This window comes from Arabidopsis lyrata (genome assembly GCF_000004255.2).
Source record: "Arabidopsis lyrata subsp. lyrata unplaced genomic scaffold ARALYscaffold_1, whole genome shotgun sequence".
NCBI lineage: Eukaryota > Viridiplantae > Streptophyta > Magnoliopsida > Brassicales > Brassicaceae > Arabidopsis > Arabidopsis lyrata.
In genome coordinates this window covers 31,507,941-31,520,068 of record NW_003302555.1, presented here as the reverse complement: position 1 = coordinate 31,520,068, position 12,128 = coordinate 31,507,941, and the positions used below count along the sequence as shown (strand labels likewise).

Genomic DNA, 12,128 nt, shown 5'->3' with positions numbered 1-12,128 from the left:
TCCCTCACCACATAAAACACAACTACCACTTGCACCAGCATTCCATCTCAGCAGTCTATCCCCCGTCGTGAGACGATTTTGAGTAGCAATCCAAGTAATAAAAGAGTACTTAGGAGTCGAGTTGGTGAACCAAACCCCCTTGTACCAGTTACAAACTGGATTTGCATGTCGAATTAAGTGCCAAGTGTCTTGGGAAGAAAACTTACACTTATAAGAGTTGTTTTTCCTTTGCCATAGTGGAATGTCGTTGCCGGTTTGATGAGGTCTGACTCGGAGTGATTCAAGTTCATCCTCGATCTGATTTAAAACTGCAGTTCTATGTCTTCGACGGCGGCGTGAAGTTAGAGCATCGGCAACAGAGCAGCTAGAGGCAATTCCCAAGTCAATACTCCCACGTGTGCCAAGTATATCAAATGAATTCCCGAGAGAACACCAAGAATCATACCAAAATGAGGTCTCCTTTCCAGATTTTACTTCCATTTTGTGAAGAGGTTTAGCCTTGTCTCTGTATTTTAAAATTTTTCTCCACATCCACGATCCTGAACTAGTGTTACCACGGATAGACCACAGAGAACGATTCCAAAGTAGATTTTTCTGAACCCATTGAACCCAAAGTGAGTCCCCAGCCGAAACAAGACGCCATATTAGCTTCAAAATAGTCACATTGTTTGTTTCCGAGAGTAGTCTTAACCCCAACCCTCCCTCTTGTTTTGGTTTGCAAACATCCTTCCAAGCTATCTTTGCCTTTCTCGGGTTTAAATCCGGACCTGACCATAGAAATGCAGAAAATAGACTTTCTAGTTCTGAGATACACTTACTTGGCAAGCGAAAAATAGATAACCAGAAGTTTGTAAGACTCGAAAGGACAGATTTAATCAATTGGAGACGACCCGCAAATGATAAAAATCGAGCAGTCCATGAAGTAATGCGTGTTCTGATTTTTTCCAGCAGAGGAAGGTAATCAGCCCGCGTCATGCTTCTCGTGAGCAATGGAAGACCAAGATATCTGACCGGAAGTGAGCCTTCTTCAAAGGGGAACTGTTGAAGAATATTGTCACGCTGCTCCGGAGTTAAACCGGCCATAAAAATTGTTGATTTTTCGAGGCTTATTTTTAGTCCAGAGAGAGCGGCAAATTGATCAAAAACCCGCAGTATACCCGCAACTGACCGTGAGTTCCCGTCCGTAAAAACCAAAATGTCATCTACAAAACATAAATGTGTGAGGTTCATGTTCTTGCATCGAGGATGGTATCCTATATTTCTGTCCGCTGCCGCCTTATCAAGCATTTTTGACAATACATTCATACAAAGTACAAATAGGTAGGGAGATAGAGAACATCCTTGTCTTAACCCCCTAGCACTCCGGAAAAACCCAGCTAATTCCCCATTCACCTGAACAGAAAAGGAGGCTGTCCCAATACACAACTCAATCCAATGAATGAAAGGTTCCGGAAAATTCATGGCGTGAAGGATGTTAATCAAAAAAGGCCATTGTACTGAGTCAAAAGCTTTAGAGATATCGATCTTAATAGCGCAACGACTAGTGACTGAGACTTTGTGATAGTCCTTGACCAATTCTGAAGCTAGAAGTTGGTTCTCCATCATTAGTCGGTCTTTCACAAAAGCAGATTGGTTAGGAGTTATTGATGAGGGCAGAATCTTCTTCAGACGGTTGGCAATATGCTTTGATATTACCTTATACATGACATTGCAGCAAGAAATAGGTCGACAGTCTTTTATCTCTTTTGCTTCTTTTTTCTTTGGTATGAGGGCCAGTATTGTGGTATTGACTCCTTTTGGTAAGAATCCTTTCAGAAAAAAAGATTTAATGGCCGTAACAAAATCTTTACCCAAGATTGGCCAGGCCTGTTTGAAAAATTCCGCAGTATAACCGTCCGGACCTGGGGCTTTATTAGCCGGCATCTTAAAGAGGACCTCACGAATCTCCTCCTCTGTCACCTCTCTCATCAACATGGCATGATCAGTATTTGAGCATCGAAAATCTACCAGTTGTTGGATATGATCGTCAAAAGTACTCTCATGATCACATGGCTGTTGTTGTAGAAACTCCTCAAAAAATCTCACGGCTTCTGTTTTTATTTCTTCCTGCTTGGTAACAATAGAACCATTTGGACATTGTATCTCCCTGATCGCGTTTTGAGCTATACGAGCTTTCACTCCATTATGAAAATATTTGTTATTTTTGTCTCCAACATTTAGCCAATGCAGCTTGGATTTTTGCTTCAACCACCCTTCTTCAAGAGCAGCAACATAATCCCATCTCCGATAAGCCTGCGCCTCCTCCTCCATTAAAATCGTGGATGGGTTATCCATAGTAGCCTGTTGCTTCTCACAAAGATCTTTTACTCTACTCTGATCGATATCATATTGAGCTTCCTGCGGCCTAAAGACCTTAAGAGAGGCTTAAGTGCTTTCAACTTTTTCGCAAATCTGAAGATAGCTGAAGTAGAGTGATGGAGAACAACGGTGCTATCCCAAAAAGCTTGTACCGTTGGCAAAAAATCAGGCAGCGTAGCTAGAACATTCGAAAACTTGAAAGGACTTCTTTTCCTTGGAACTGCAGTACCAATCTTGAAACGACAACGCAGATGATCAGAACATCCGCCAGATTCAAAAACACTGTATGACTCCGGGAAGGATTGATTCCATACCTCGTTTACTAAGACTCTATCAAGCTTCTTACAAATCAGACCCTCCTCACGCTTATTGCACCAAGTGAATAATGGGCCATGTGAGCTCATATCCGCCAAAGAGCAATACCTCACTGTCTCTTGGAAATCCTTCATTCCCAATGTAATTGTCGGAGAGATTTCAAAGTTAGAATGTTCTTCCCCCTCAAGAATTTCATTAAAATCCCCCATGAGTAGCCAAGGCTTACTATTAAGCATAGGTAAATCATAGTGATGCTTAATGTCTTCCCACAACTCTTTTCTTTCTTCAGCTAAATTTAACGCATAGACGAAGGAGATAAAAAACTCGTCGTCTTCTCCGTCAACAAGAATTGCAACAGTGATAAGTTGTCCACTTTTAAAAACCGGAGTGACTCGAACATTGTTTCTCCAAACAACCCATATACGACCCAAATTATTAAATTCATAATTTGTTATTGATGACCAATTCTGAAACACTGAGGGGATGATGCGAGTGGCCTCACTCTCCTGAACTCGCGTTTCCAATAAGCAGCCAAATTGTAGAGATTCTGTTTGTATCCAATCACGAACTATGGAATGTTTTTCGATTTTGTTGAAGCCACGCACATTCCAAAAGAATCCCGACATTAATGACGATTCTTTGGGGTTCGTTTACTCGAGGCGCTAGGGGGAACCTTAGCTTGTTGAGAAAGAGACTCTGATGTTGATTTTTGCCTATTCTTTGAATTACGAGGTAGAGTTGCTCTTGTTGAGCTTGTCTTCTCCGTGACTGTAATTTGCTTTGATACGTTGTCCAAAATTTCGTCCTTGTTTTTACTCATCTCTGCTTCGCTTGTTTTACCCATCTCCTCTTCACTTATTCCCACCACTGACGTCCGAACATCAGCTTGATCATCTGTCTCTTCTGCAGTGTCATTGAGAACAGAGAAACGTGATGCAGAAAGAATAGTTACTTGACCAAACTTTAACGGACTACTGTCTTTTCCATTACTTTTACAGCTCTTTCTCGGTGAAACTGAAGACCAACCTTCTGTATCATGCATTGGTGCTTGAGTTTCTGGATCTGTAACTTGTTCTTGTACCGTGTTCTGAGGCTCTTCTGCTGAACCTAGCTTGCCTGACTCCGAGTCTATAGAAACTTGCTTAACTGACTCTAAAACAAGAACAGAGGACTCTGTTTTTTCTTGAACAACTTCTTCCACTACTTCACCTTCCTCAATTTCTACTGTCTTAACCTTACTTGGTGAAACCTTTTGTGTCACACAAACATCTTCCAGATGTCCCCACTTCTTACAACGAGAGCAGCGAGGAGGGAGCCACGGGTATGTAAACTCCACCGTTTCGTCGACCTTCTGATTCAGTTTGAATCAAAAAGAACTTGGAAGATCTTTCGTCAGATTCACTTCCACGAACACTTTCGCTTCTTCAAAATTGCTACACAATTCTGTTTCTGGATGAAGTCTAATAGGGTGACATATAGGACTAGTGAGAAAGCCTAGACCTTCCCATGAGTACATTGTGTGAGGGACATTCTTCAAAGTAACCCATAAGGGCATTGATGTGATTTCAGGTTGCGCTTCTTCTGGTATTGGCGACCACTTTGCAAGAATCATCGGTAGACCAGCAATGTTCCACATTCCCCTGCGCAGGACTCTCGATCTGGTAGACGGATCTCTTATTCTAAATTTGACTGATGTTGCAGAATATTCAAAAACATCTATTCTGACAGTTTTATCACCAAGAGGCCATATCTTCTTAACAATGACGTGGATCTTAGCGACGTGAGGAGCAGTAGAAGGAAATCTACCAACCAGAAAATCTTCCCAAAGAGGGACTCAATCATCGATTATTTCACTCGGAACTTCAATCGTAGGAACACCATCTATTAGACTTACTTCAAAATCATGTTTCTTAAGCGTTGGCCGCTTATTCACCACTGATGCATAAGACTGTTGCTTGATTTGAGAAGAGGAGACCTCCCTCGAAGGAGAGACAGGAAGATCCGGCTCATACATGAGTTCCACCGGAGGTGGCCGCCGCCTAAACCCTAACGTGCAGGGAAAACTTCAGAACCTCTGAATCGCCCTAGAAATCGCCCTATGCTGACGTGTCACTTTTGTCTGTTTTCTTTTGTCTAATTGCTAGTATAGTTACCCGGTTAATCTTTCTTCTTCTTAATTTTGACAAAAGATTAGATTTTCCCATTTAAAACAAATAGAAATGTTGAAAAAAAAAACAAATAGAAATCTCAAGAAACCGGTTCAGAAAAAGACTCACCTAATATATATGTTTCATATGAATTGCAACTTGCATGAATTTGTAGCCTTGACAACACTTTTCAAATCTTTAACCACCGCAAGCCTATCTTCATAACTGATGCACTTTGAGTAGAAAGTAGTGCTCTTCAAACGATTTGTGTTCTTTAGAATGTATTTCGCTACTTCTCTCTCCTCTCTCTGTTTCCATTTGTAGCCTTTCCACATGAATGTCTCAAGATGAAACAACAAACATTCTGGAACATTCTGTTGTTGATTCCATTCTCCATTAGCCACAACATTGTCCATCCAACATTGTACATAATTGCTTACATTTTCGATGAGCTTGAGGACTTTCAATTTAGGAGAACTATGGAGCATGAGGGTAAGTAATACCCAACATGCTTTTGGATTTGTAGATAGCTCCAAATATACAAGCTCGTAGAAGATGCTACCGGTAGGAAACTTAGCAAACACCAAGTGTGATAAAGCCAAGGAAAGACGTTTGACTGAAGTGAGAACTATCAGAAGCTTCTCGTCGGTTATCTCAGAGACATTAGTAATATTTACCTCCATCAGCTCAGGCACGTCCTCAATTAGAAAAGACTCAAAAGCCTTAGACCCTTCAATCTCCAAGTATTTCAAAGAAGGAGTATTTATCACATAGCCCCAAGGTTGTTGTTGTCCACCACTGCGATTATGAATTGTTAGTCTTTGTAAAGATGGCACTTGAATTGTGAAAGTTTTCAAACTGCTACATGAATTTCTACGCACTACAAACTCTTGAAGATTAGGATAGCCAGATAAAAGATTAAAAACAGATTCATCGTCTTTGAAGTCCACACCATGAAGGTGTAGAGTTCGAAGGGATTTCAAAGAAACTGAAGAAGGGACATCCATAACAATATTAAGGATGAGTTTCAAAGTGTCTAGTGTTTCACAGTTATACAAACTTCTAGGAAACTTGAACAACCCTCTGCGAAAGTGAACTTCAAGTACCAACTCACACACATTGCGGGTAAATGCAATTCCAATCAAGATTCCAATATCCACTGCATTATTACGTCCATCTAAACGAACTTTGAGACCAAAACTCTATAGAACCGGAGCCTTATGTGAAAGCAAAGACTTGCAAACATTCTCGAGTTCAAGTCTGTGATGTAAAGACTTAAAATTGAGTTTAGGCATCATTTTCCAATGAGACTGCCATTGTTTAGACAAAACACTCGTGGTTATGGCAACTTTTGTAGGAAGTAAGCACAATATCTGGAGAATCAAAGCTTCAGGCAATTGACTGATCCTGTCTAGATTATTCTTACTTTCACTGCCCCTTTTCCTATCAAAAGACAAAATTAAACAACAACAAAAAATAAGAGTTGGTTTTGATTTTGAATCTTATAGTTACGAAACCCTAAAAGATATAAAGAAACTAATTAACCATTGTTTCATTGTGAGACCGGAGAAGTAAGGAAGGTGAAACCACAAGTCTAGAAGATGATTTGAGAGTAATTATCACCTCGAAGATTGATATAGGAAAACAGAGGATACACGTGGAAGTCTCATATTGGGGGATGTTGGTGCAACTTGGGATTACACGTGTTGAATGGTTATTGAAGGCGCGTGTGAAGTTTGTTACGCAAAGGAATCTTTGGGCTGCGACTTTCTCTTTATAACGAGCATGTGCTCATTTCTGCTTTCTTAATAATTATCTAGAACTTTCTTTTTTCCGTTTTGATCTTGTAATCGGAGTGTTCCTCATCGTTTTGTTGAAGTTCTTCACCGGAGCTTTAACAGGTGAGAAGCGAATCGGTGTTTTATGAACATAGATTCAGTTTATCAATAAAGGAATGTTTTCTCTTGAATCTTACTAAGTTTTATGTATCAAAGTGGTATCAGAGCTATCCGTTTCTCGGACGTGATGGTTGTGGAAACACGAGCTCAGGGTGGAAATCATGAAACAAAGGCGAAAGGAACAGAGGTACAAGGAACAGAGGAGTTGTTGAGTTCGCGGATCAAGCAGATGATGGAGAGAACTATGGCGTTAGAAGGATCGATGCGTGCTCAAAATCAAAAGGTGAATTGCGATCTTGCTGATATGTTCGATGCGATCAGAAAACTGACGGTGACTAATGCATCTACTTCTGCGGCCCCACAGTTTCATCATGGGTCTCCGAGTTTATCAACGGGGTCAAAAGGAGTGGTTGAGTCATTTGATCAAACACGTTGTGGTCGATCTAACTATTCTGGGTTAACACGTTTGAGTAAGGTAGATTTTCCCAGATTTAATGGTGAACAAGTAGCAGATTGGTTGTCTAAGGTGGAAGAATTCTTTGGAATTGATTGTACACCCCATGAGTTGAAAGTGAGGATGGCTTCCATCCATTTTGATGGTGTGGCGTCAACTTGGCATCATGCTTGGTTACAGTCTCAGATGGAAAAAGGTGTGTTGGTGGAATGGGGATCTTACAAGATGGTTGTACGTGATCGCTTTGAAGATGTCTTAGAGGATCCGATTGCTGAGCTTAAACAACTACAGGAGACTGATGGTATTGTGATGTATCATGAGAAATTTGAACTCATACGCACTCGGGTTAATCTCTCAGAGGATTACTTGGTAAGTGCATATTTGGCAGGGTTACGTTTGGACACCCAAATGCATGTGAGAATGTTTGCTCCAAAGACGGTGAGAGAGTGCTTGAAGCTGGGGAGGTTGTATGAGAAGGCTCATCCTCATAAACCAGTGTCTCAAGGCTCGCAGGTGAGGAATTCCGCACCCATACAACACACGAAGAGTACAGCACCACCAAGACGTGAGAGTTCTTATGGGAAGGGTTCTGGTGCAGTGGTTACTAATGGGGGCTCTACTAGTATTCCACCTAAGAAGTTTCTTAACAGTGCTGAAATGAGTGAACGCAGGGCAAAGGGATTGTGTTATTATTGTGATGAAAAGTTCACTCCAGAACATTTTTTAACACATAAGAAGACACAACTCTTTATGATTGAAGTGGATGATGATGCAGGATGATACTACAGTAGAGGAAGATTCCCTTGATCCACAGGAAGGAGGGCAGACAGTTCCAAGAGTATCAGTCAATGCAGTCCATGGGTTGTCAGACTATACTACTATGAGGGTTAAAGGGGTACATAACAAGAAGTTCATTTTTATTCTCATTGATTCTGGTTCAACTCACAATTTCATGGATGTGAAAATATCTGCACAGTTGGGTTGCATTGTGCAAAATTCAGGGTTGTCGTCTCAGGTTGCTGTGGCTGATGGGGGTAGAATTAGAGTACATGGCAAGGTGGATCAATTTACTTGGACTTTTCAAACTACCACATTCACAGATGACTTCATGCTGATTCCAGTGGCTGCAATCTTTGGGTCCGATATCTTGGGATTTCAAGACTCTTGAGATGGGGTTTGTGTACAAGAAAAAGAAGGTGTTGCTTCATGGGATTAAAGATGGTTCTGTAAGGGAAGTAAAAGCAGTTAAACTTAACAAGAAGAGGGAGAGTCAAGCTCAGATATCAATGATCTATGTTCAAAATGTTGATGCAGAACAGAACAATGATATGATGGTCTGTTCACTAGAAGCTACAAAGGAGAAAGAGGAGCATCCAGCGGTAAGACCCTTGTTGGAGAAATTTCAGGATATATTTGAGGAACCTACATCTTTACCTCCATTTCGAGATAATCACAACCACAAGATTCCTCTCTTGGAAGGTTCTGATCCGGTGAATCAACGTCCTTACCGCTATGCGTTATACCAAAAGAATGAAATCGATAACATGGTGAAGGAAATGTTAACAAATAGTACTATACAACCTAGCTCTAGTCCATACGCCTCTCCGGTGGTTTTAGTCAAAAAGAAGGATGGGTCTTGGCGGCTTTGTGTGGACTATAGGAGTTTGAATGGGAAGACAGTAAAGAATAGGTTTCCTATTCCATTAATTGAAGACCTTATGGATGAGTTGGGAGGGTCTAAGTTTTACTCAAAAATTGATTTAAGAGCTGGATACCATCAAGTCAGAATGGAACCCGCAGATATTCACAAAACTGCTTTCAAGACTCATTGTGGACATTATGAGTATGTGGTCATGCCCTTTGGCTTAACTAACGCTCCTGCAACATTTCAAGGTCTTATGAATTCAGTTTTCAAGGATTTCTTGCGCAAATTTGTCCTTGTTTTCTTTGACGGCATTTTGGTGTACAGTTCTTCTGTTGAAATGCACATCAAGAACTTGGAGGCTGTTTTTGAATTGATGCAACAGCATAGACTTTTTACTAAACGCAGCAAGTGTGATTTTGCTACTGACAGAGTGGAGTACTTGGGTCATTATATTGAGGAGAAGGGAATTTCTACAGACCCTAATAAGATTAAAGTAGTTGCAGATTGGCCAACACCATCTAACTTGAAGCAACTCCGGGGATTCTTGGGATTGGCTGGCTACTATCAACGTTTTATCAAAAACTTTGGTATCATTGCTAAACCTCTGACTTTCTTAACGATGAAAGATGCTTTTGTATGGTCAAATGAGTCTCAGTTGGCATTTGAGACATTAAAAATAGCTCTTTGTCAAGCTCCAGTGTTGGCTCTACCTATGTTTGACAAGGCATTTGTTGTAGAAACTGATGCGTGTGGTCAGGGCATAGGAGCAGTGTTGATGCAAGATGGTAATCCTCTCGCATACATCAGTCGACATTTGAAAGGAAGACAGCTGCACTTGTCCATTTATGAAAAAGAACTGTTGGCGGTGGTCTTTGCAGTGCAAAAATGGCGCCATTACTTGTTGCTTAATCACTTTATTATCAAGACGGATCAACGCAGTCTAAAGTATCTGTTGGAACAAAGGTTAAACACACCTATTCAGCAACAATGGTTACCCAAACTGTTGGAGTTTGATTATGAAATTCAGTATAAGCAAGGGAAGGAGAATCTGGTGGCTGATGCTTTGTCAAGAGTGGAAGGTTCTGAAGTGTTACACATGGCCATGACAGTTTTGGAATGTGATCTCATGAAAGACATACAAGCTCAGTACATTTCTGATCCTCTGATACAAGATATAATTGAAGCTTTGAAAAAGGACAAGTTATCACGCAGGCATTACTCTTGGGGACAAGGCATATTAAGAAGGAAGAGTAAAATTGTGATCCCTGCGAGTGTGAATCTTAAGAATTCAATCTTACAATGGTTACATGGGTCTGGTAGCAGTGGCCACTCTGGAAGGGATGCTACTCATCAGCGGGTCAAAAGTCTATTTTATTGGAAAGGTATGTCTAAGGATATTCAACAGTTTATTCGCAGTTGTGTGGTTTGTCAGCGATGCAAATATGAGACAGTAGCTTCTCCGGGTCTGATTCAGCCTCTGCACATTCCGGAGACTATCTGGACTGACATTTCCATGGATTTCATCGATGGTTTACCTCCTTCTAGTGGAAAGACAGTAATATTTGTCGTGGTGGATCGATTAAGCAAAGCGGCTCACTTCATGGCTCTGTCACATCCCTATTCAGCTATGTCAGTGGCTCAAGTTTTCTTGGATAATGTCTTCAAGTTACATGGTTGCCCAAAAACAATTGTTAGTGATCATGATACTGTCTTCTTGAGAACATTTTGGAAGGAATTGTTCAGTCTCCAAGGAACATCACTCAATTTCTCAAGCGCCTATCACCCTCAAAGTGATGGACAAACTGAGGTTGTCAATCGATGCCTTGAGACTTATCTTCGCTGTATGTGTAGTGAGCGCCCTGAGATGTGGAGTAAATGGTTACCTTTAGCAGAGTTCTGGTATAATACAACATTTCACTCTGCCACTCAAATGAGCCCCTTTGAAGCCGTTTATGGTCAATCCCCTCCTCTGCATTTGCCTTATTTGCCTGGTGAATCAAAAGTGGATGTGGTGGCAAGAAGTTTGGAGGAAAGGGAAAGTATGATACTCATCTTGAAATTCCACTTGTTGCGGGCTCAACATCGTATGCAACAACTAGCAGATCAACACAGGACTGAGCGACAGTTTAACATCGGGGACTCTGTTTTTGTCATGCTGCAACCCTACCCTCAAGGCTCTGTGGTCCCAGCTCAAGAAGTTAGTAGGTACTGCAACTACTTCCTCTCAGTTACCTTCTGTTGTCTGTGACGTCTTGCACAAGATACCAGTCCGCATTCTCGAGCGTGGCATGGTTAAAAGACAGGGGCGCGCAGTAACTAAGGTTCTAGTTCAATGGTCTAATGAGACGCCGGAAGAGGCTACGTGGGAATTCCTTTTCGATTTACAACGCCGCTTTCCTGATTTTGAACATTGTGGTCAAGGTTCTTCGGCGAGGGAGGATTTGATATAGGAAAACAGAGGATACACGTGGAAGTCTCATATTGGGGGATGTTGGTGCAACTTGGGATTACACGTGTTGAATGGTTATTGAAAGCGCGTGTGAAGTTTGTTACGCAGAGGAATCTTTGGGCTGCGACTTTCTCTTTATAACGAGCATGTGCTCATTTCTGCTTTCTTAAGAATTATCTAGAACTTTCTCTTTTCCGTTTTGATCTTGTAATCGGAGTGTTCCTCATCGTTTTGTTGAAGTTCTTCACCGGAGTTTTAACAGGTGAGAAGCGAATCGGTGTTTTATGAACATAGATTCGGTTTATGAAGAAAGGAATGTTTTCTCTTGAATCTTACTAAGTTTTCTGTATCAAAGATCCTTGGCTCGTGTGAATATATATTTGTTCGTGTACAGGGAAGAGTTGATGAAGAAGAATATTGTTCTTGATTGATTAAACTTTTTGTTCGGCGTAGCCCTTACGTATATAAAGAGACAAATTGAAAACCTAAATCACTTAACCGGTTATCAAGTCATTAAACCGGAAATAAATTAAATAAATCCAAATTGCCTAAAATAAGCAAGGGCTGTTCAATCCAAGTTTGGTTTGAATTCGGTTCGGTTTATTCGGATTTTTTGTATATGAATAATGTAGCCAGTTTGAAGTTGGTTCCCTTTATTCCGATTTTTGGTATATGAATAATGTATCCAAACTAAAACGTAGAATCAATAATTTGGCAAGGTTTCGGTTTTCGGTTTGAATTCGAATTTTATCATATGTTGTTAATTTATAGAAGAAACTTCGGTTTGGAATCTGATTTGTTGTCTCGTATATAGGCCACATCGATTAAGAACAAGTAAACGAAGGTTAGCCGTTGATTCTTG

The 12,128-nt window shown here is 40.8% G+C and overlaps 1 pseudogene; it reads right to left on the bottom strand.

Moving 5' to 3' along the window:
* Positions 1-4,963: 4,963 nt before the first annotated feature.
* LOC110224491 lies at positions 4,964-6,376 on the bottom strand (annotated as a pseudogene).
* Between the last annotated feature and the right edge of the window lie 5,752 nt (positions 6,377-12,128).